The sequence below is a fragment of the Sus scrofa genome, chromosome 12 (genome assembly GCF_054392235.1).
Source record: "Sus scrofa isolate SSC_HxYL_T2T_F1_AM1 chromosome 12, Sscrofa_HxYL_maternal_Yorkshire_Landrace_v2.0, whole genome shotgun sequence".
Lineage (NCBI taxonomy): Eukaryota > Metazoa > Chordata > Mammalia > Artiodactyla > Suidae > Sus > Sus scrofa.
Genome location: NC_139394.1, coordinates 44,762,572 through 44,787,336, shown reverse-complemented (window position 1 = coordinate 44,787,336; position 24,765 = coordinate 44,762,572). Strand labels below are relative to the sequence as shown.

The following is a 24,765-nucleotide window of genomic DNA, read 5'->3' as shown; positions in this document are numbered from 1 at the left end:
AACAGGAGCCTTGTGTCACAGATCTGAACCCAGCCCATGAAACAGAGCTGCCTCGCCTGCCCGAAGACCCAGGAGTGAGAAAAACAAGTGTCTGTGGTTGTAAGCCTTTGAGACTGGGGGACTACTCCTTGTCATACAGCATCATCACACGGAAGCCTGATGGATACAAAAGCTTTGAATGACATGCTAAGTAATTTGGAACCAGCACCAGGCGGGGAATAAGAGTGTGGAGTAGGTCTAACTGGGCAAAATTGGAGGCAGGGAGGCCCGGTAGGAGGCTGTTGTCATGTTTCAGATGAGATGCAGTATGAGCATCCCCATGAGCAGAGGGAAGAGGGTGGGGGATGGACTGGATTCAAAGATGCTAGAACCCAACCCGCAGGACCGAGTGAGTAACTGGCTGAAGAGAGGAGGGAGGTGGCCACCCTCCTGGACAGCAGGGAGGAGACAGAGCAGTTGGCTGAGAACACGGAGCCCTTCTGTTCCATGATGCTGCAGAGAGGCCCATCACAACCCAAAAGCCAATACACGTAGAGTTCCCCCCAAGACCCCTGCCCCCCATCTTAAGCAGGGTCCTAGCCAGAGTGCCCACTTGGCCACACTGCAGCCCCCAGCCCCTGCCAGAGCTGCATCTAAGAGCGGCAGGGGATTTGCCTGGCGGAGGAACCAGAGCCTCTGCAATTTATGTCGTTTTTCTCCAATCCATTTGGTTCTAAGTCAGCTGTAGACGAGCTTCGCCCACAACCACCCGTCTTTTAATTTAATTGTGTGGTGCTGGGGTGTTTTTCCCCCTGGCAAATACATCAAAATTGTCACGTTGTAAATAAACAGCCTTCTCCCCCCAACACTCAATACTCATCATCCACCCCCCACCCCCGACACGCACAGCTGCAACAGCTGGAAGGGAAGGAGGCCCTGCCAGGGGCATGGATCCGCAAAGAAAGCAGGGAAAGCTCCCCTGGAACGAAGTGAGGGACAGACCAGCCAGAGACCTGCCTTCTGAGCCCGGGGACCTCAAGGGTAGATTCAGCAAGCCTCCACCAACTAGAGATGGCATGAGCCGTGGAGAGACCCAGCTGTAAGATGGGCTGCTAGGGAGCGTACCTAGCCTGTCTGAGCCTCAGTCGTCTCTGGAAAATTGTTTCATTGTGAATCAAAATACATCACAGCGGCAATCAGATCTTGTCAAATGTACATAGTTACAGGTGCGGGCTTGGGGCTTTAGCCCAGCTCCATCATTTGCTGTGTGATCTTGGGCAGATTATTTAACCTCTCTGTACCTCCATTTCTTTGTCTGCAAAACAGAACTAACAAAAGGGCCCGACTCAAAGGACTGAGTGAGAAGTAAATGTGGTGCATTTAAAACGTCTAGAACGGAGCACATGGTAAGAGGCTGATGAATGTTAGCTATTAACATTATATCCACGAGGAAACCGATTAGAGAGGTACAGCCTCCCTCTGATTATTCAGCCTCTAACGCCCAGGCTGTCTTCCAGGAAGAGTGAGACGCAGAGGCAGTTTGAAGGGGTCAGGAGACCACATGGCAAGAATTCTTTTTGGCCAATTTTTTTTTCTCTTCTTCTTTTCTCTTTTTAGGGCTGCACCTCCCAGGCTAGGGATCGAATCAGAGCTGCAGCTGCTGGCCTACACCACAGCCACAGCAACGCCAGATCGGCGCCTCATCTGCAATCTACACTGCAGCTCACGGCAACACCAGATCCTTAAACCACTGAGCGGGGCCGGGGAGCAAACCCACATCGTCACTGGGTTCATTTCCGCTGAGCCACAGTGAGCACTTCTTTTGGGCCAAGTTCTTACTCTTGAAAACCAGACCTTCCTGTGGAATGTTACCACCTCCACCACCACCATCACCACACACACACACACACACACACACACACACACACACACACACACACAGCAGGATAAGGAAAGATGCCCTAGGGGAAGGAATGGGTGAGGAAATGGAGACCCCGCCAGCACATTCCCATGGGGCAAGAAAAAATGGAAGCCCCTCCTCTTGGGTTGAGGGGCCAACTTTCTGCCAACAGACATTCACTCATTCTAAGAATTCACTCCCTACTGCTCTAAGTGCCGGGAATAGAGCCGTGAAGAAAACTGAGAGTGGCCTTCCTTCCTTCCTTGGGCCGTTCCTCACGTGCCATCACTCTGGAGCCCATCTTGTCACATGGAAGCTTTGTGATCTTGAGAGAGTCACCCAGTAACCCCTCCTCCCCCCAGCTTCCTCCTCTGTAAAAAAGAGGTGACCTCTGCTGCCTGTAAGGTTCTTGTCGCCAGGCCTGAATGAGAGCGGGGCCTCCTAGAGCTCGGTAAATGCCTGGATTTGGTGTCTGTTATTTTGGTTCTTTACGTCCGTGCGGTGGAGATGGCTGGTTGTCTTTCCCTCTTCCCTGAGTGGTGCATGGAATCTGGGCTTTAGCTGGGCACCGGGGCCCCCCAGGATCAACAGCGTTTCCCAGCCTCCCTTGTGGGCCCCCTCCCCTGATGTGTGAAAAGGGGTGCGTGCACCTCTGGCTGTGCTCTTGGGGAAGGTGGCTGGAGGCCCTGCAGCTCCACTGCTCTCTCTTCTCCCTTCTAAGTGGCTGGAAGGTGAGCCAGGGGACATGTGGGGAGTCATCTCACCTGTGCTAAGGAGGGCAGCACCCTGAGGAAGGTGCAATGGTCAGCTAGTCAGGATCCCCAACAACAAGAGGTCGCTGTGTGAAGTCGAACTACGTATGACCAGCCTATAAACATGAGAAAGAAACTCTGGTCTGGTTCAAGTCACTGCTGTCTTGGGCCTGTGGTTCAGCAAGCACAGCTGTATCCCATTTGAAAGAAGACGGTTTTTCCTGGGTCACCCCAGCTGCCACTGCAGCTGGGTTGTGAGGAGGGAAAAAAACATGAGGAGAACAGTTTCTGCACACGATAAAGTGATGTGCACATGCGAGCGGTCCCAGTAAAACCTGAGGGTGGTGGTAAGAATGGACCGGTGGGGACATGGAGGATGAAGAGGCGGTGGTCACGAAGAGGCCGCAAAGAGGGTGTGGGACGACTCCAAGAGGCCTTGTTGGGAAGATGAGAAGAATGGCGAGAGGCGGGTTCCAGGGCGGGATGGGGAGACGTGGCCATCCTCGAGGGGCAGTGGTGGGGGGCGGTGATGAGCTCAGTTGGGGCCCTGGAGTGGGGGGGAAGATTTGGGGGCTGGAGGTGGAGACTTAGGGGCTCCCGCTCCAAGGAGCTGAAGCCCAAGTCTAGGCAAGGAGTGACCAAAACACCTGGAGGGAGGTGGATGAGCACTCGCATTCATAATACACAATGTATAAGTACAAAGAAGGAAGAGTCAGGTGCCCTCTGAGCGGACAGAGAGACTGTGGGAGGAGGGCCAGGGCGAGGCTCCGGGAGTTGATGATGTTTAAGTGGAGACCTCGTCCATGTGGAGGGCTTACACGTAAATGGAAGGTAGGAAATGGGACCGAGAAAACAGCACAAGCAAAGGCCCTGTGGTTAGGCAGGCTTTGGCATGGTTGAGGCAGGAGTAGAGGAAATACAGCATTCCTTTTGGCTGTCCAACACTAGGACCCCCCCCCCCCCGCCTCTACACACACACACATTTGAGGAGTCCCCTACCTTTCTGGCAAGACTAGCTTCCCACCCTGGGCGCTAACAACGTCAAGGGATCACGCTACCTGCCTCCCTGGCAGCTAGGCTGTGCCTCATTTGCCCTGTCATCCAGGACCCCACCTGCGCACGGGGCACACACACAGGGCTGCTTTGCCACTTGTGATCTGTTAGAGAAACCCCACTGTACCTGGAGCTCAGCCTTTGCACAGAGCCCCTCTGTGCCAGACAGAAATCTGCTTTCTGACTCTCAAACACATAACCGCACCGTTGTTATCTGAAACCCCACACTTGCACAGAGCCCTGTTCGCGGACCCAGACGCCTGCCCTCTCATGCAGAATTCCACTTGATTCTACAGAACTTGACACAACTTCACAGAACCCGGATCTTGGCTTTTTGAGAAAACAGATTCCGATACTGATATACAGAGTCTGCTTTTATTCCACAGCACCCTCATTGGTTAAACAGAAACGCACCTGGCTACACAGAATCCTGCCTTTTTCTTCAGAACCTCGCTTTGGTTGTGCCGAGGCCGCCGTGATTTTATAGAAATCTGAATTCACAGAATCCTGCTTTGTTACAGAGAAACCTGCTGTGCTGGACACAGCCCTGGCCCATTAGAGAAAATTCGGCATCGTTATACCAGCACGGTATACTCAGACACCTGCTCTGAGGTTCAGGACCCTGCTGTCGGCCTGACTCTGCTTGCCAACCTCACTGTGCCACAGAACCCACTTTGGCTGCACAGAGCCCTCCCAGGAGGTTCGGAAGCCTGATTTTTTTTTAAAATAGATCCCAGAATTGGTACCCAGAAACCTAGTGGGTTACACTGAACTCATCTCTGTTTCGGACACCCTCGCCCAGGTAGCCGTTCTTCCAATGACGGCCAGCATCATCTTGTGACTTCCCTTAGCACACAGCACCTGTGCACACCTTTGTGAGGGGAGTGATGGAAGAAGAGCTGGCAGGTCCCCCCTGTATCACCCTTGCTTTAGACTCAGGCCCCCTTCCAAATCAGGGCCCAGGCTCCCCTGCCAGGGAGGATTTAAGCTTGAACTCTGCAGAGCCAGGGGCCAGCAGACCCTCTGGTCAAAGCCTCAGGGAGAGGCCCAAGCACCCACCTCACTTCCCCTCAGCACTGGCCCCACCGCCCGGGGAACAAATCTACTTGGACAGAAATAATCAGCCGAATTAATTTAGCTTTAAATAGCAGCACTGAGAATGTTTCCACCAAATTTTCTCTGAGGAGAGCTAAGCAGAATTAATGATGGCACAATATCAGAGAGAAATGTTATTTATTAAGGCCTAATCTTTCCGGGGAGGGGGAAGTCATCATAACATAATAAAGTGGAAATCAGCCAGCCCGGCCCAGCCCGGCCCGGCCCTGCTCAGCCCAGGAGCCCAGGAGGCGCCGTGGGAAGCCGGCCGGGATCCTGAGAGCCTCTCGGAGAAGCTTCCTGCAAAATGAACAGCTTCTGCTGGGGTCTCCCTGGTGTGGGAGGGCTGGCGAGGCTCCCTGGTTTCTGAGCCACATTTCGTAGGAGCTATGTCCACACCCACCCATTTGCTTCTTTGCTGAGCCTCCCCACCCCCCGAAGGGGAAGAGCCTCGCCAATCAATCGCCAAGGCACCGTTGAGGAAGGGAGCTCCCCAAAAGAAGACCTTGTCCTGCACCGCCCCCACTTCCCGCTGCCCCCACCTTACAGCATCCTTCATCCATTTCTTCTTTCAACTGTTATTTATTGAGCCCCTAAAACTGAGAGCCCAGCGCTGTCCTAGATGCTGGGGATAGAACAGTGGGAAGACAGGCAAACAAGTGAATAAACAAGATGATGTCTGGCAGTAACCGTGTTGTGAGGCAATAAAGTGATGGGGGCGTGAGTGATTTAGGCAGCTGACCAGGGAGGGGCGCGAGAAGGCAGCCCCGGACCCGAAGCTCTGGTAACAGGGAGGAGCTGGTGCTGTGGAGATCTGGGGGGGGGGGGGGGGTTCCAGGCAGAGGGCACAGCCCAGGCAAGGCTTGGAAGAGGGACGAAGCCTGGCTTTCTGGAGGAAGAGAGAAGGCCAGAGTGGCTGGGGCCTGATGGGTCAAGGAGACAGTGTCGCCAAGACTGTGGGGGTGGGTCAAGGTCACCAAGGGGAAGGTGAGCTCTTCCTCCCGCTATCCAGTGACACCGATGTGCCTGACACCGATCAGAGGCCCGGGAGGTCCATACCTACGTGGGTCACAGGCTACCAGACACTGTCTATGAGGGAAACCTTAATCAAGCAGCTGCACGGCGCCCTCTGCCCTTTTCCTCAAGGGCCATCAACAGAGTAGAAAAAGTCTGGAAGAGGCTAACTCCCAATGTTGGGGACAAGCTCTCCAGGGAATTTTCTGGGTCTGTGGTCCAAAATGTAGGTTCTGGGGTCAGAGAGGCCTGGGTTCAAATCCTCATTAATCATATCACCATATCACCATTTAACTTCTCTGAATTTCAGTTCTTCAACCATACAATGGGGTAACTGTACCTTCCTTGTGGAATTCTTTAGGGGATTAAGTGGGTGCAAGTCAGCGGGTGTTTGGCTGATCCAAACTCTGTAGCAGGCGGTGGTATCCGGGTGGCTCTGCTTTACATGGCTTGCATCCTGCTTGGGCCAGAAGCCTAGCTAGTTCTTCTTATAATAATGGCAAAGGGGCATGAGAATAAGGAAATATATCCAGTCTCTGCAAGACCGGACTTAGAAAGGTCACACTGTCACTTCATCTCCACTTCATTGGCCAAACTAAGTCACACGGCCCAGCCCACAGTCAAAGGGAATTGAGAATCACTCTGTCCTGGGAACTGCAGAGTCCTAACCAAGTGCACGCACACAAAGAGGGGTTAAGATTTGGGGCCAGGAATGCACTTTACTATGGGCAGAATCATTTGACCCCATAGATCCAGCTGAGCCTGAGCCAGATTCACCACTTGAGTCCCAGTGATCATCCTGCCCTGTTCACACCTCAACAGACTTCATGTTTTGCTTAACAATAGAGGCAATTTTCTTCTAAGACAGACAGGAGGAATCCTGGGACATATTGAGTCCGACAACAGGACAAGCACCGTGCACCCACTCTCACACTTGAACCTTAACTAGTAGCTCTATGAGGTGGCTGTGAGCATCCCCACTTTGCAAGAAGGAAGTCGGCAGGATCAGAGGGGTTGTGGGGCCTGTCCATGGTCCCAGGTCAAGGAAGCAGCTGAGTGGTCAGGGACCCAGACGGTCAGCCTGAGAATGAAGCCCATTCTTTCCCCACTTTGTAACTTTGACCCTTTGCCCTGGAAGTGGGTGGCACAGATCTTATGCCCCATGCTCCCCTCAGCCAGCCAAACCAACACAAATAACAAATAACATTTCCTGAGCCCTTCCTGTGTGCCAGTTTAACTGGCAGGCACTTCAAATGCACTAGCTCAGGTAATCTTTGTCAAGACCCTCGTTGTAAAAGTGTTATCAGCATTGTTGCCATTTTACCGATGAGGAAACCGAGCTTCAGAAAGGTTAAGGACTTACCCAGGTAATAAGTGGTGGGGCCAGGAGTCCAAGCTCTCCTGCCTGGTGGCAGAGCCTGGCCTCACAGCTTCTGTTTAGCCCAAAGGGAGGTCCCAAAGCCCCAGGGGCATGGGGGAGGGTCAGGTGTCAAACTAGACCACTCTGCTTCTTCCCAGGGTCCAGCCTCCAACCTCATTGAGTCTCAGCTCACCCCTCAGTGCCTGGTCACCAGCCTCTGTGCCAATAAGCCAACCCTCTCTCTGGCGGTAGACATAATAAATGGCTCCAATTATCCCCTCTGAGCTCCGATTTAATGCAACGTTTTATTAATGGCAACTATCAGAGGAAAACATTAGCCCACTGTGCGGGGGGCTGCCACCTCCATCCTGACCCATGCATTCTGGGGACAGGAAGGAAAGGATGAGAGGGGAAGGGCACCGCCTCCATCTCCAGGTCCACAGGCAGGGAGATTACTCCTCGGCCACCCCCACCACACCGCCACCATCATCTCCAGGCCCCAGGCTCAATGAAAGCCACATTTTTGCCTGGCACATTCCACCCATTGCTAATGCTTTGTTGCTTCCTTGACTGACAAATTAGGGGTTTGAACAAAATGCGGCTGAGGGAGGGGGGAAGATGGCAGCTGCCCACCCTGCAATTAAGAGGGGGTGAGAGAAAAGGGGGGCCGGGAGGGTACTGAGCCATCCCACAAACATTCCTTCGCCTTGTCCAGCTTTGGCTGAGCAATTCGAGAGAGAGCATAAGCACTCTCTGTCAGCCACGGGTGAGCTTTCCACTCAGAGCCTGCCCTCTGGGTCATCCCACTGTCCAGGCTGAGAGTCCGTCCCCCGTCGTCCCCGCCCAGTTCAGGCCATCGGAGGTTGGACAGATGGAAAACTGAGGTCTGCAGAGAGGCAGTGCTCTATCTCAGGTCACGGCAGGAGCCAGTGGGAGAGTCAGCACTCACACCCCAGGTTTCTGACTCAGTCTAGAATCTTCTGACCCGGCCATGGGTGGTTTGAGTGGGAAGGGCTGTGGGTAACTTCTCCCCACCTCCCAGGTAGACTCTGAGTCATCAGTCAAGGGCAGATTCTGGAGGGTGTGTGTGTGTGTGCGTGTATGCAATGGATGATGACCTGAGGCTCACCTGAACCTGTGAAATCCATCCCTTCCCAGGATTAACACAGAAAGAGGCCTGAAGCTACTTGTTCAGTCGACAAACATGTACTGAGTGCCTGCAACAGGCAAGTACTGTGGAAAGAATGAGAGACCAGACCAGACTCCACTTCCAAAGCATCTTCAAACATTAATAGGCCACCTCAACACCCTCTAAAAATGAGGTAAAGGAGGCAGGTACGGAGGGTCTGGGGAGCTCCAGATGGTGTCTGTCCCAGCCTATGGTTGGGGATGCTCTTGGCTGGGAATGCCTGAGGCCCTCACCTGGAACATGGTAATATATACTCATGGCGAGCCCCACAGACACTTCCCCCACCAGGGCCAGTGTTGTGGCTGGGCCGGCCCTTGCAGTTCTAATTGTCCTCCCAGGACACTGACTTCAGTAAAAACCATCAGGGAGCTTTGAAGACTATTACTCACAGGTCTCAGAAGGTACACAGCACACTGGGGGGCCATGCAGTGAGGTGGTGGGGAGAGTGCAGAGCTGGAGCTCGGTCTTTATTAGGGTTCCAGTGTGGTGTGTCTAGGGTTTTCTGGGTTCACTCTTTATGGGTCATTTAAAGCATAAGAACAGGAATTAGGGTACAGGAAGGAAGAAGCCAGTCCACTCAAGTGGTCCATCACCTAGGTTACCCAGGGCTTTCTGAAAGAGAGCCCTTCCTGGGTGGGGCAGCTTAGTTCCTTTTCTGGTTGTTTGCTAGCAGCTGTGTCATAAGCTGGCATTACATTCAGCCAACGTGGATGGACAGCTTGTGAAATGGATGCCTCAGCCATCAAAGACTTAACATTAAGCACTTACACTGCAGGTATCTAAGCTCTCCTTGGTAGCATAAGGTCAAGGAAAACTTCCAAGACAAAAAAAAAAAATACTTAAGATGAGACTGAAAGAAGAATGGTAATCAGCCAAGCAAAGGCAATAGGAGACCCCCAGGGCCAGGCTAAGGAAGTTATGCTTCCACCCAGGACCCACGTGGCTTAAAGCAGGGAGGTGAGGAAGTGATGATTCAGAAGTAGCATCCTGGCTACAGTGCAGAGAAGGGACGGAAGCCAGCAGGACTGTGATGGGGAGGCCAGTGAGAAGCTGTTACCATGGTCCAGAGCAGGGAAGGTAGGGATTGTGGCTGAATTAGGGAAGACGGCAATGGAGATTCAGCATAAATTAAGGGACTTCTGATTTACAGTGGTCAGATGAGGAAGAAAGCGTCACAGTGCTGCCCTGGATTCTAACAAGGGCGACTGTGGCTGGAACACAGGAGGTTTCCTAAGAGGAAGCTGAAATAGAGGGGCTATGTCCATGATTTTTCTTTTCTTTTTCTTTTTTTGTTTTGCTTTCTAGAGCCACACCCACGGCATATGGTGGTTCCCAAGCTAGGGGTCAAATTGGAGCTGTAGCTGCCGGCCTACACCACAGCCACAGCAATGCCAAAGCTGAGCCATGTCTTCAGCCTACACCACGGCTCACGGCAATGCTGGATCCTTCACCCACTGAGCAAGGCCAGGGATCGAACCATTCCTCATGGATACCAGTCAGGTTCATTTCCCCTGCGCCACAACAGGAACTCCCCTGTCCATGATTTTTTAATGGATATTTTTAATGTGTAAAATCAGATAATATTGGGTTTCCCAGGGCCCCCAAGCTGGACCAGATAGATGGTGATAATGGGAAGCGGTCATCAAAAAGGAAACTGTTTTCCTTATGACAGTAAAACCTAGTACCTCCAAAGCTTGGCTCTGGACCCCCCCAGTGGGGAGGGTGGCTGGACTTGTAATTTCACATCCCTCTGCGACTCTATTTCTTCCACCCTTGGGGCCTCCAGCATGCTGGCCTGCCTGGGTACTGCTACCCTTTAAAGACTTTTGTTTGTTTGTTTGCTTGTTTGTTTGTTTTAGGGCCCCACCTATGGCATATGGAGGTTCCCAGGCTAGGGGTCAAATCAGAGTTACAGCTGCCAGTCTACACCACAGCCACAGCAACACGGGATCCAAGCCACATCTGCAACCTACACCACAGCTCACGGCAATGCCAGATCCCTGACCCACTTAGAGAGGTGGAATCGAACCTGCAGCCTCAGGTTTACTAGTCAGATTCATTTCCACTGTGCTGCAACAGGAACTCCTCTTTCCTTTTTTAAAAAAGCTATTAATATAGAATAAAATTGGCTTCTGTTTAATTATAGTTCTTCACATTTTAACACCTGTATAGATTCACATGCCCACCGCTACAGAAAACCCTCGTGCTGCCCCTTTATAGTAAAATATTGTCCCCACTCCTATCCCTTGGCAACTACTAATCTGTTCTCCATCACTACCAGTTTTGCCCTTCCCAGAATGTCATATAAATAGAATCACACAACATGTGGCCTTGTGAGATTGGCTGTTTTCACTCAGCGTAATACCTTCAAGACTTGTCTAAAGTGTTATGTGTATCAACAGTTCCTATTACCAAGGAGTATCTTATTGTCTGGATGTATCACATCCACTCACCTGTGGAAGGACAAGTGAGCTGCTTCCAGTTTGGGGTGATTGTCAATAGAGCTGCTAGAAATGTTCACCTACAAGTCTTGGTGTAAACGTAAGTTTTCATTTCTCTAGGGCAAACACTACGAGTGGGATTTCTGGATTGTATGATGTGTACGCTTAATAAGAAACTGCCAAACTGTTTTCTAAAGTGACTGTACCATTTGCATTCCCATAGCAAATGTATGAGCGTTTCAGTTTCTCCCCATCTTCACCAGCACTTGTTATTGTCAGCGTATTTTTATTTTAGCCATTCTAATAGGTGTGTAACAGTATCTCACCGTGGTTTTAATTTGCATTTCCTCAGTAGCTAATGAGGTTGAACATATTTTTGTGTGCTTGCTTGCCATCTATATATTCTCTTTGATGAAATGTCTTTTGCCCGGTTTTTGTTTTTTTTCTTATTAGTGAGTTTGAGATGTACATAGAGATCTATTTATAGAAATAATACAAGTCCTTTGTCAGATAAGTGATTTACAAATATTTTCTCCCAGTCTCTATCTTGTCTCAGAAATGTCTTTCATTTAGCAAGAGATTTTAATTTTGATGAAGTCTGATTTATCAAATTTTTATTTTATAGATAATGCTTTTGGTGTCAAATTAAAGAATTCTTTCCTAACCCAAAATCACTAAGGTTTTCTCCTATGATTTCTTCTAAAGGTTTTATAGATTAATGTTTTACATTCAGATCTATGTTCCATTTTGACTGAATTTTTGTATAAGGTATGAAGCTTAGGGCAAGATTCACTTTTGTACATATGAATGCCCAATTATGCCAATACCATTTATTAGAGGGAAAAAAACTATCCTTTCTCTATTGAATTACTTTTGCACCTTTGTCAAAAGTCAATGATCTTATTGAATAAGTCTGACTCTGGACTTTCTATGCTGTTCCATTAAGCTACCCAGTTTTGTTTCTTGGCATATGTGTCTTTCTTCTTGCCATTACCATTCTGCCTTTATTACTTTATAAGTCTTCTAATAAGTCTTAAAATTGGGTACTGCAAGTCCTCTAACTTTATTACTCTAATTTTGCTTGGGCTATTTTACTTCTTTTGCTTTTCTCTATAAATTTTAGAATCAGCTCATCTATATCTGCAAAAAATTCTGCTGGATTTTCATTGGCATTGCCTTAAATTTTTGGAAAGATACATTTGAAGAAAGTTGGCTTCTTATTTTGGATCTTCCAATACATCCACATTATATTTCTCTCAATTTATTTAGGTCTTTGATTTCTTTCATCAGCATTTTGTAGTTTTCAGCACACTAAACCTCTACATATCTTGTTAAATTTATACATAAGTATTTCACATTTTGAAGCTACTATTATAAATGACATTGTTTTTAAATTTGGGTGTCTAATTATTTGATTTTTTTCCCCTGTGTCCATTTTGTATCCTGCAACCTTGCTAATCTGCACTTTAGTTGTATGAGTTCTTATTTTTATAGATTCCTTCGAATTTTACACATTGAAAAAATATTTGGTCCATGAATAGGGACAGTTCTCTTTATTACTTTTTCATCTATACGCTTTTTATTTCTTTTTCTTCTCTGATTGCATTGGCTAGAACTTCCAGTGATGCATGGACACACTTGACTTGTTGCTGATCTTAGGGCAAAAACATTCGATTTTCACCATCAAGTATAATGTTAGTCATAGGTTTTTTTTATAGATATGTTCCATTGGGTTGAAGAAGTTCCTTTATATTCCTAGTTTTCCTGAGAGTTTGCATCATAAATCAGTATTCAATTTTGTTAAATGTGTGTTTTTTGCACTAGTTGATATTAGCATGCGATTTTTCTTCTTTAAACTATTTATGTGGTGGCTGACACTGAACAATTTTAAAATATTTAACCAGCTTGGCATTTCTGTAATAAATTCCACTTAGTCATAGTGTAATATTCTTAACACTGTGTATTGCTGGAATTGATTTGCTAATATTATGTTAAGAAATTTGTATCTATATTCATGAAGAAAATTTGTCTATAGTTTTCTTTTGTTAACACTTTGTATGTCTAGTTCTAGTGTCAGGATAACACTGGTCTCACTAAATTGAATTAGGAAGTGTTCCCTCTTCTATTTTCCAGAAGAGATTGGGTAGAATTTGTTTTATTTCTTCTTTAAATGTTTAGAAGAATTTCACAGAGAAATCATCTTGACTGGAAGATGTATTTTTTGAAAGACTTTTTATCTACAAATTCAAATTCTTTAATAATTATAGGACTGTTTGGGTTATCTATTTTGTCAGGGGTGAGTTTTGACAGTTGGTGGGTCTTGAGGAATTGGTCCATTTTTTCTAAGTTGTCAAATGTATGTGCCTGGAGTTGTTCATATTATTTCCTTAATATCCTTTTAATGTCCGTAATGATATTGGTTCTTTCATTTCTGATATTAGCAATTTTGTCTTCTCACTTTCTTTTTTTTCTTTATCAGTCTTACCAGAGGTTTATCAATTTTATTGATGTTTTTAAGAACCAGCTTCTACTTCACTGATTTTCTCTATTGTTTTTCTGTTTTCAATATAACTGCACAGGTTCAGATTGAGATTGATTTGTTCTTTATCTTTCTCCTTCTGTTTGCTTTCAGTTTATTTGCCTTTCCCTCTCTAGTTTCTTAAGATGGAAACTAATATTATTGATTTAAAACCTTTGTTCTTTCCTAATATGTTTTTAATGCTTTAAATTTTCCTCTGACTACTGTTTTACCTGTATGCTACAAATTTTGATACATTGTGTTTTCATTTTCATTCATTTTAAAATATTTTCTAATTTCCCTTGAGATTCTTTATTTGATTCATGGAGTATTTAGAAGTATGTTGTTTAATTCAAAGTATCTGGAGATTTTCCTCTTATATTTTCACTATTGATATCTAGTTTAATTCCATTACAGTCAGAGAACATATTTTATATATTTAAAGATTTGTTTTATGACCAAGTATATCCCCTATCTTGGTGAATATTCCATGTGCACTTGAAAGGAATGTGCTTCAGTTAGTTGAATGCCCTGAAAATAACCATTAGATCTAGTTGATTGACAGTGTTTTTCATTTCTACTGATTTTTTTTTTGTCTACTAACTGAGAAAGGAGTGTTAATGTTTCCAATTACAATTATGGGTTCATCTAGTTCTCCGGTTAGCTGCGTTTTTTGCTCTGTTGTTATCTGAATCTATATTTAGGTTTTTCATCTTCTTTATGAATTAATTCTTTTATCATTAAATAAAAACCCATTTTATCTCCAATAAGTTTCTTTGCTCTGAAGTCTACCTTATCTGATATTAACAAAGCCACTCAACTTTCTTTTGATTACTATTTGCATGGTATGTATTTTTCCATCCTTTTAACCCATCTACATCAATATATTTGGTGTGAGTGTCTTGTAGATAGCATGCATCATTTGGACCAGGTTTTGTTTTTTTTTTTCCCAATCCATTCTGATGATCTCTACACTTAAATGAGTGTGTTTAAACCATTTACATTTAATATAATTACTAACATGTTTGAATTTAGATTCCATTTAATTCCTCTATTCTTTTATTTGTTTCTCTATTTCCTTCTTTCCCGACTTATTTTGGGTTCAGTAAATATTTTTCATATTTCATTTAGATTTATCCATTGTACTTTTTACTATATCTCTTCTTATAGGTTTTTTTTTTCCTCTAGGAATTAAATTATATTTATTATAACTAACTTCTTCAAGGTCACACAGTGAGTAACAGAAACAGAACTCCCACCCACCCTGTGCCAGGCAGCTTGGGGCCAAAACCATGAACATAACTACTCCTCCTGGTTCCAGTCTGGCCCAGTAGAAAGCTTCATGGGCTGGATCCAGCAAAAAGCCCAGAGCTGGTTATAAAATGCCTTGACTCCAAGAGATGAAAACCATATCCCAAGTCACCTCATCAGATCAGGACCCTGCAGGGCTTTAGCCACCAAGTTTCCAGCTACTTTAAAAGAAGAAACAGCAAAGGTGGAGTCCTAAAAATGACTCCCCAGGTGATAGGGAACCTTCTGTCACCTGTTCCCTCTCCAACAACCCATGGGGCAAGGTCACGGAGAGCTCATGGCCTTGACCTCCAGGTCAGGATTGTGAACAACATTCTAGGCTTGCTGATGAATGAGGCTCATTAGGAGCTCAAGCAGTGACCTCAGCATCATAGGCAAGGAACTCAAACCCCAAACTTCCCTCTATCCCAGCCTGTGAGGCCTCCAGGCTCCTCAACCTCCACCCTCACCCTGCTCCCTCCCTCTGAATCTTCTCAGCCTAATTCTCCATCTCTCCAGCACTGCCACTGCCCTTCTGCTGGATCTCCTTTTTATTCATCTTTTGCATTTCCTCAGTTGTTCATTATCCTTTCCCCTTCTTCCCTTCTTTTCAACACTCCTTCCACCTTCACTGTCTCATCTCCCCCTATTCCTCTCCTCTCACCCATCCCAGATTATTCATTCATTCACTCAACAATCACAAAGGATCCAGTACTGGGATAAACAGGGACAATTCCCCCCAAAATGAGGACATGGCTTTGCCCTGGAGGAGCTCACAGTTCTTGTAAGAGAGACAGATGAGAATGTAATATGACAAGTTCCTAAAACATCCAGGCCCCTAGGCTGATTTGAAGAAGCTTCTCCCTCCTTCCCTCTACCCTAAGTCCAAGCAAACTAATTCCCAGTGTAAGAAGCTTTTCAGCTTCATCCCAGGGCAAGGGCACTTCTTCCTCTGGGGAAATACGTTGGATTTCAGATCCCACTTGCCCTCTTGGCTAGGAGTCTTTGTGCTATGTACAACCTAACTAACAGTTCATGGCAGCCCTGCCCTGGAGTTCACCCCTTAGTCAGTGAATAGCTCCTCTTCTCTGAACCTTCCTGGACCTTTGGTCAGAACCAGAAAGATCTTTGCAAATTGAACAAGGCTCCCCATCCAGAGGAAGGGAGCTCACATTTGTCCACCAGGTGCTGCCCAATACCTCTATCATCCAGGCTGCCTGGGGCCTCCCTCCTCTTCTTTGGCAAAACTCTCTCCTTCTCCCTCATCCTCTGAGGCTCTGGAAGACAGTGCATCTCTCGCCTGTCATTTTTCTGCACATTTAGAATCAACAGGTCCCCAGGCGGAGGGACAGGCCCCTCCTCTGACAGCAAACTAGTTCTAGACAAATGAGTATTGGTTTTGCTCTGTTTGGTTTTCATTTGTAGCTATCCTTTGATTTTTTTTTTCCTTGCAAAATTGCTTAAGCAATGATAGCGTGGCCTGGATCTGCAGTTGCACTGATTGAGAGGTTCCTGGAGGCTGGGTCTTTCAACGGGCTCTCTGATTTGTATAACTTTCCACCCACCCCCAACTCAACTGCCTCTTTTTGATATGTGAGAAAAGTAGGAAAAGTGGGAACTAGCATGTACAGAGCATCTATTAGTGCCAGGAACTGTGCAAGTAATTTATGCCAGGTGTCTCATTCTAGCTTCCAAAAAAAACAATAGAAGCCAATGTGGTGGACATTATTCTTCCTATTCTTTAGATGAAGAAAATGGGGTTCAGAGAGGTTCAGAAACCTGCTCAAGACTGCACAGCCAGAAATCAGCAGAGCCAACTGGGAACCCACTGCTCCCCTGCCAGACATGTACACTTTATTCCTGGCCAGTTCACCATGTGGCTTCAGCAAGTGGTCCTTTCTAGACCTCGGGCTGCCCCTCTAATGAAATGGAGGGGCAGATGGGAGCTGGGAGGGGTGGAGAGCGGGGCAGTGAAGTGGGTTGGCTCACAGGTCTGCCTGCAGGGCAAGCAGGTTCCCAGGGCCAGTCAGTCTTGGTCTTGGAAGCAGCAACTAGGAGATCTGACTCATTCCCTCCCACCCCCCCCTCCCCCATAGGAGGTCCTGCAGTTCCCAGGCATGGCAGAACCAGCCTAAAGGGCAGACCTAAGAACTCAAGGAGAGACAGTTCCTATGAACTTTGCGACACCTAGAGCTTGGGACTTAGCTTGCCTTCCAGTCCTGGGGGGTGTGTGGTGGGGGGACCTTCTGTGGATTGGCCAAGCCCTCTGTGATGCCACCAGGGCTTGAGACTGGCCTAGCCACACCCAACTGGCAGGGCAGGAGAGGGAGAGGGAAGGGGCTTCCAGGGGGTAGCCACGAGGTGAAGCAGAAAGGCTGTTGGTTGAGGAGTCAGGAGACCTGGGTGTCAGCCCCTCCCTCTTCCACTCCTCTTATCCCCATGACCTTGGATGAGTCACTTCACCCCTTAAGGGTCTTAAAAATAACAAAAAGCTGATGTTTGAGGGCTTACTGCCTTCCAGGCACGGATCTAAGCACTTTCCATATATTAACTCGTTTAATCCTCAAGATAGCGCTCAGAAGAGCATCCTCCTTACTTGACATCCATCAAAGTCGAGGGGATCAAAGGAGGGAAAGCAGCAAAGCAATTTTTATAGTGTGTGTGGTGGCAGGGGAGGTGGGGAGGACCCTGTGTGTGTGTGTGTGTGTGTGTGTGTGTGTGTGTGTGTAGGGGAAGACATTGTTGCACAACTCAATTCTACCAGAGCCCCTAGGGAGAAGCAGCCACCTGAGCCCAGGCGGCCACCACCTGCCTCCCCCCGAGAGATGCTGACAACCTCTATGGTCCCCTGGGAGGCCTCCTGGCCCTGGTGTTGGTCAGACCATCATCCAATCATCCATCCCTCCATGCACTCAATCCACAAATATTTCACAGTGGATCACAGGCCAGGTATGTCCTAGGTGCTGAGTCCAGAGGTAGAAAGAGAGATGATTCCTGCCTCTGTGGGGCCTACAAATGCGCTAGGGAAACACACCCAGGTTTAATAAGCATATCGATTATAATAAAATCCTATGTAGAGAAGATAAGTGTTTCAGAGAAAAAGAAAGCAGAGCGAGGGATGGTTGGGGAGACCTGCCTGAAAAGATGACCTCTGAGCAGATCCCCGAATGAAGGGAGGCAGAGGACCGGCGAGGACAAGGCTCTGAGGTGGGGGCGGGCTCGGAGGGTCCAAGCAGCCTCAGGATGGCCTGACGGAGGAGAGCAAGCAAGCAGGGCCAGGTTCCCCTTGGCCTTGAGGACCATGGAGGATGCAGGGTCTGTTGTGAATGGGGCAGTGGGCCTTGCAAGATCTTGAGCAAAAGGGGGCAACATCATCTGACGGGGAACAGGAGGTGCCAGGTACGTGCCAGCGTGATCTTTCGAAGACACTTGTTTAAACCTCTCTCGATCCCCACCACCACCCTTTTCTAAAACCCTTTAGAGCCTGCATGGTCCTCAGGGCACAGGCCAGGCTCCTGGCTGTGGCCCTGCCCCAGTGGCCTCCCAGTCAAGCACTTCCTGTGCCAGGTACCAGCCTACCTCCAGGCTCACTCACCCCCACCCTTTTCTGACCTTCCTCCCCAACCTTCACCCTCTAAAGGCTCTGACTCTGCCTAGAACACCCATCTCTCCACCAGAACTGGACACCCCTACCCACCCCTCCATCTCGGCCTGTCATCTCCCTCAGGAAACCTGTCCCAGCCACCCCATCCCGGAGCAGGTGAGGGCCCTACACTTGGCTCTCAGGGCCCCTGCTGATGGCTGTTTCTCACAGAAGTCATCACTACCTGCCATCTCTGTGCCTCTGCAGATGCAGCAAAGCTCCTTCAGGCTGGGACTGGAAATTATCCATCAGCATGTCCCCCGCCCCCAGCATCGTGCCTGACAGATGTATGATAGGTGCTTAGCAAACACCGAATGAATTCATAATAATTGAATTAATAACACCCAAGCAAGGCCCGTTCTCCCCGCACTGCATGAGGCTTCCAGGTTCCTGAGGTGGGGGTGGGGGGCTGAGGAGGGAACCCCTTTTTGCTTCTCCAGGGACAGGCAGCACAGACGGGGCCAGGCTGCCTCTGAGGGGGCCGGGAGCCAAGCACAAGGCTGACTTCCAGAGCCGGCCGGCCAGCAGAGCTCATAAATGGCCCGGTTACATTTATAGCCGTGTTCTTATTAAGCACCAGGAGAGGAGAGATGAATCATACCCCTCCTCCCGCCCCCAGCCCTGGGAGGTGGAGGCCACCAGGCGGCCTGGCCTTAAATCTCAGAAAACTTAAAAGCCACAAGCACTCGAGGCCAGCCCTACATCACCAGGGACAACAGAGAGGAATGCAGCTTCTCAGGAAGAATCCTGACCTATGTCCCCCAGACCCAGGATTCAGGCCCAGGGCAGGGGAAGAAGAAGGGTGAGAGGGAGGAGGTGCCTCCGCCCCAAAAGTCCTAGGAATGGGATCTTCAATTTGGAGCCGTACTGAATGCTGTGTGATCGTGGGAAGGTCAGATGACCTCTCTGGGCCTTTGGGTGTCACACTTTCCTTGGTGAACAGAATCTCGGTGTTTGGGGCAACACTCCCACAAGATACCTGTTTCCCCAACCCTCCCATTTTACAGAAAGGGAAAGTAGAACCCGAGGGGCCTCTGGCTACCAGACTCCCAGGACCCCAGGGCCTTGAAGCTTAGAAAGTGCAATGAGTTCGTAGACTGGACCTGGCCTTGACGGTGAGGCCAGAGACAGCTTTACAACCACGTCCTCATGGCATCCTCTCCCCAACCCTAATCCAGGAGCCACGATGCCCATCCCCCTCTAGAACAGAACAGGGGCCCTTAGCAAATATTCTGCACCCCACCCCAGACTCACTCCCCTGGAGAGCCTGGGTAAGGGGCTCGGATGGTTGTCCCCGTTTCCCAGGAGGGAGTAGCAGGGGCACAGACCACCTGCCAGAACTGGGGACGTGGAGAGGCCACCTGAGGCCTCTTTGGCTTTCTTTTGTATGTGCCATTGATTTCAGCAAGATTTATTAGGGTTTTTAAACCCTTTTTGATTTGAAACGCAACACAAATACCAAAAAGTGAGTAATCCATAACTGCAGAGCTTAATGAGTTATATAAAGTGAACGCCCAGGAAAACACCTCCCAGGTCCCAGGATCTAGGACGTTGCCAGAAGGCACACATCCCCAAGCCAGCTCCCTGCTCCTCGCTCAGGGAAGCGGCATCCTGACCTTTATGGGAGTTCTATTTCCTGTCCTGTACTGAGGAAGCCCCACTCACCGGGGATTCAAGAGAAAGAAGAATACTGAACTGCGAGGCAAGATCTAGAGGCCTGGTTCCTGTTCCCCTCCCCTTCAGGAGCCTGAACTTTCTCATCTGAAAGGAGAGGATGGAAGCCAGGCAGCCAGAACAGTCAAGAATCCTAACCTAGCAGGAACTAGTTCCGCTGGGAGAACGTGCGCGCGCGGTGGTGAGGGACAGGGGGCAGAAGGCACCTGGACACAGCCCTGCAAAGCGCTATTTCCTTTGTCCCCATTGCAGGCAGGGAAGCAGTGGTGCTGCTACCACTGGGGCAGCATTTTCTGCCTCCCCTGGAGATGGAGTTTTGGGGGTTCCTGCCTGGAGGTCTGGCAGGACCTCTAGGGTTCTCCAGGCTTATGCCTCCTCCACTCTCCACACTGGGGAGTCTTTTACTCAGTACTGAGTATTTCCTTTTAAAAAACAAACAAACAAACAACAAAGAAAAAACAGTAACAACCCAGAAGCCAAGCAGGGCCCTTTCCTTCCTTCCTGCCGTCACGAGCTCAGATGCAACTTCAGGTTCTCAGCCTGCACAGACCCAGGCTCCCAGGACTCTGCAGCCTGAGGGTCCAGAAGTATGTGCCTATGGGGGAAAGGGAGGAGGAAGGGGCGAGGTGGGACGGTAGAGCCAGCATCCCCTAGACCTCTACTGTGTGCCAAGCCCTGCCCTTGGCATTCACTTTCAGGTTGAGTCAGCTTCTCACACATTCGGAAGCAGTATCAACACCTCCATTTTCCTAAGGAAGACACTGAGGCGTGCAGTTTCAGCAACTTGCCCAAAGCCACACTGTGAGGAAGCGACGGAGGCAGGCTTAGACCCAGCCTGGCTCCACGGTCCTTATTCTCACCCTATTCCCAGTCCTGGCATGGAATCGAGATGAAGTCAATTTCTTCCCGTGGTCTAGCTCCCTTTGCCCTGGCTGGGAGGGGATGCTGCTGCTGAATGAAGGGGTGGATAAATTATCAAAGGAAGTCAGGGGTGATGGAAGGGGAAAGGAACTGAAAGGGTAAAATGAGGGTTGGATGGGGACAAGGCGGCTGGCAAAGTGTCAGAGAAAAAGCTGCAGGTTCCAGCTGGGGGCTTCGGTGGATGGTGGGGCCAAAATCCAAGATGGCGGGGAGCTTGGCTTGAAGACTTTAACATCTTATGCTTCACTTCTTTTCTCTCTCTCTCCCCCTCTCCCTCCCCCTCTCCTCTCCCTCTCCCTCTCTCTCCCTCTCTGCTGCTGCCCTGTGGCACAGTGAGTTCCCAGGTCAGGGATCAGATCTGAGCCACAGTTGCAACCTAAGCTGCAGCTGCAGCAACGCCTGATCCTTAACCCACTGTGCCGGGCTGGGGATCAAACCTTCGTTCCAGGGCTCCCAAGATGCCGTTGATCCCACTGTGCCACAGCAGGAACTCCTTATTTTTTCACTTCTTTATCCTTTGCAAAGAGCCAGCCGTGGACAGTGAACCCTCTAAATGGCAGGCTGGTGGGGGGAAGGATGGATGAGTGGGCGGATGGGTGCTCAGCTGGGAGAAGGGAACGGTGAACACATTTATGTCTGAGGTCCCCTGGGTCACCCTGCATCCCTGTGCAGATGGAGAGGTCTGCACACATTTGGAGTCAATACCCGACGAGCAAATCACATCGTCCACGTGACACACGCTTCTGTCCACAGTGTTCCTGGATCCCCCCGGCACCCCTGCTCTCTGCCCCTCTTCCTGCTCTCCCACCCTCGACCTTCCCCTAGCCCCTTTTCCCATTGCCCTCCAGACCCCTTCTGTGAGCCCAGGAACCATGGCCGTGAGCTCCAAACTCCTCCGCTCACACCAGCAACTCCAGCTGGCAAAGCTGGGGCCCAGGTTGCCAGCCTACAAGGCCTGGCATGAAGATGGGACCAGGCTCTCCGGCCACTCGGCTCCTGGGACTTAGAGCTGACCACGTGCTGGAAGAGAGGTACTCAGGGGGCCCTGCATTCCCATCTCAGGAAAATGCTAAAACCAGCCAGCCTCTCAGCCCCGCTGGGCTCCTGCTTCCCAGCCTAGGTTAAGGCTGGGGATTCTCAGCAGTAAACCTTGATTGCTCGCTTGCTTTTCCTGCTGAATGATTTTAGTCGAATAATTTTGCATGATCTCAGCACAGTGTGAGAGAGCCCCAAGCTGAGGATGAGGGGCTTACGTGGCGGGGGGAGGGTCAAATTGGAATGGAAAGAGCTCCCTACAAACCAGCCTCTGCTGGGGACTAGGGTTTCCTACACCAGAGACTCCTGGTCACTACTAATGACAGCAGCCCCTCCCTCTGCGCTTTGCTTCAGTCGTCCCCAAAAGGAAAGGGCCCACATGCGGCTCGCTGCCGAGGGTGGGTCCCACGCTGACTCACGGACCAGGCACTGCGCTGAGGTTTCCTTCACTGCAAGACCACCATGTCTACCCCACACACGCACACACATCCCGGAAACAGGCATTGTCACCCTAACACGCAGTGAGGGGACAGCACAGACTTGCCTGAGACCCCCGCCCCAGTCAGGACTCGTGGAGCCCAAGACTGGCAGACCTCAAAAGCGGGAGTGCTCAGGACCCCAAGAGAAGGCGCTGGATCTGGGTAGGGAGTGGAGACCCCAAACCGGAAGACCTCCTTAGGACAGAGAAGAGTTCAGTGGAGGAATCCGAGGAGTTTCCCTGAAGGAGAAGGAGCTGGGAAAGCAGAACAGTTAGAAGATCTGGAAGAAACTTAGAGTCACAAGATAGAGCTTCCAGGACCCTTAGAGGGCTTTGAATCATCCTCCTCATCTGGCAGATGAATTTCACAATAATCCCAGAGAAGTCAAGTGGCTTAGCCAAGGTCACACAGCAGGAGAGCTGAGATGAGAGCCAAGCGCTCCCAACCCCCATGACCCCCACACTGGGCTGGGCCTCCCCTTTCCCTCTAAGGCCAGCACAGCTCTAGTTCCAGCAAGGCCAGGTCAAGCTGGAGCCGGAGGAGGAGGGATGGGGGAGTCCCAGGCCAGGCCCAGGCAGGGACCTCTGCGGCTGTCCCACCCCGCTCATTACCATTCCTGGCATCGCCCCCTCCCTCCCCTTGCCGTGGAAACCCAGTGATGCTGAGAGCTGGAATTTGGATGTTTTCCCAGCATTGGGGCTGTTAATTAAAACTAATAAATCTGCCACTTGGAGTTGGGTTGAAGAGGAGAAAGGGTGAGGTAGGAGAGGGAGGGGTGCCCAGGGACAGGCTTCCCACACGCACCCCTGCAAGGGTCTTTCCCTTTCAGTCCTGCCTCCTGAATTATCTTCTCTATTGGCCACTTACTCCTTCCATGCTGGAGTCTCCCAGCCACTAGCCACAGCCTCTCCCTAGGCATGCTCTGATGTGTTCTAAGGAGAGAAGAAACTGGCCAGCCATCCCCTGCCACTCCCTGGGATAGCAGAAAAGCATGTGAGGTAGCTGGAGAGACCTAGGTTCAAGGTCCAGCCTTCCAGTCATGTGACCTCTGGGAGTCATTTTTCCTTTCCAAACTTCCCCTCCCTCACCTCAAAAATGCAGATAACATTTCCCACTTTGAAGATAATTGCAAAGATGATGCGAGAAAGTATGTGCAAAATCACCCGTCACATACTAAGTGGTCTTTCTCTTTCTTGGCCTCTGTGACCTCTGCTTCCTTCTTTCCCATCTCCTCCGACTCCCAGACACTCTCACCAACATGGTAAGTCATATATCAGTAAGAACAGAAAGAGTGCCACCTGGAATCTCAAAAGCAGACTTTAATTTACAGAAGTCTCTCATTAGACTAGGGGGTGCCCTGGGCGATGATAGTGTTTTATTCATCTTAATTTTCTCAGTGCCCACCCCAGTGCTGGCCACACAGGAAGTGCTTGATTAATGTGTCTTAGATGGATGAAGTGTTTTCACGGCTGGAGGGAACATCCATTCCACTTGTCTGCCTAATACTCTGTCCCCTTCATCTAGTAACAGCTTCGCCATTACTTAGGGAACTGCACTCCCCCTGCCCCACCCCCACCCCACTGTGTTCCTTCCCCTTCCCTTTACATAGATGGTCATGTGACTACACTGGTCCAATCAGAGCCTTCCCTAGGATTTTTCTCCCTGGGACTGGCAGAGAGCCCTGTTTCCTGTTCACTCATGAGGCCAGAGGGTGGGCAGAACTGCCTGTGGGCCAGCACCAGCCTTTCTCAGGTTCATGGCAGAGATGAAGTCATATGCACAAAAAGAGAGAGATGAGAGATGAAAAGAGGGTGCCCAGGTCCACCAGTTCTGGCTTCCTATGATTGGCTTATGTGAGTCAATGAAATTCCCTATTTCTTCATTAAACAATCAAGCTGGGATTCTGCCATTCACAGCCACTGACTCACAAAATATCTAAAATCTCATCTAATCTTTCCAATAACCTCCCAAGCCAAGCCAGGAGGGATGATTCCCATTTTTTATAGATGAAAACGTCAAGTCTTGAGAAGGTAAATTTATTTCCTGAGACCACACAGCTGGTAATGATGGAACTAGATCTGATAACAAAGAGTAGCATTTATCCAGAGCGGCAGGTGCTGTGATGAGGGGCTCACATGTATTATTCCACACTGTCAATAACCCCGTGGCATCCTTACTATCAACATCTGCCTTCATACAGATGGGGAAACTGCGGTGGGAGCAGTTCATAAATTACCAAAGGTCACTAAGCTAGTGAGTGAAGTCAGCCTAGGTCTGTCTGCCCAGAGCCAGTGCCACAAGCCACCCCACTACACTGCCTCCAACGCTGCCTTGCTGGGAGAAGAGCATCTCTGGGCAGTGGAAGTCGAAGAGCACTGGGAGATAATGAAGGACTTGGCACATGCATGGTTTTGAGCAAGGA

The 24,765-nt window shown here is 49.3% G+C and overlaps 1 protein-coding gene across 5 annotated transcripts in view; it reads right to left on the bottom strand.

The window, feature by feature from the left end:
* CCT6B (chaperonin containing TCP1 subunit 6B) overlaps nt 1-24,765 on the bottom strand; it is a 277,630-nt gene that overhangs the window by 69,076 nt on the left and 183,789 nt on the right. Inside the window, exon 19 of one of the 5 annotated variants that reach the window (XM_084985140.1) lies at nt 1,726-2,747. The exons of the other annotated variants lie outside the window; for them this stretch is intronic. The gene's annotated coding sequence lies outside the window, so the exon portion shown is untranslated. Of the gene's footprint in view, nt 1-1,725; nt 2,748-24,765 lie in introns of those variants that run through there. 5 annotated transcript variants of the gene reach the window in all.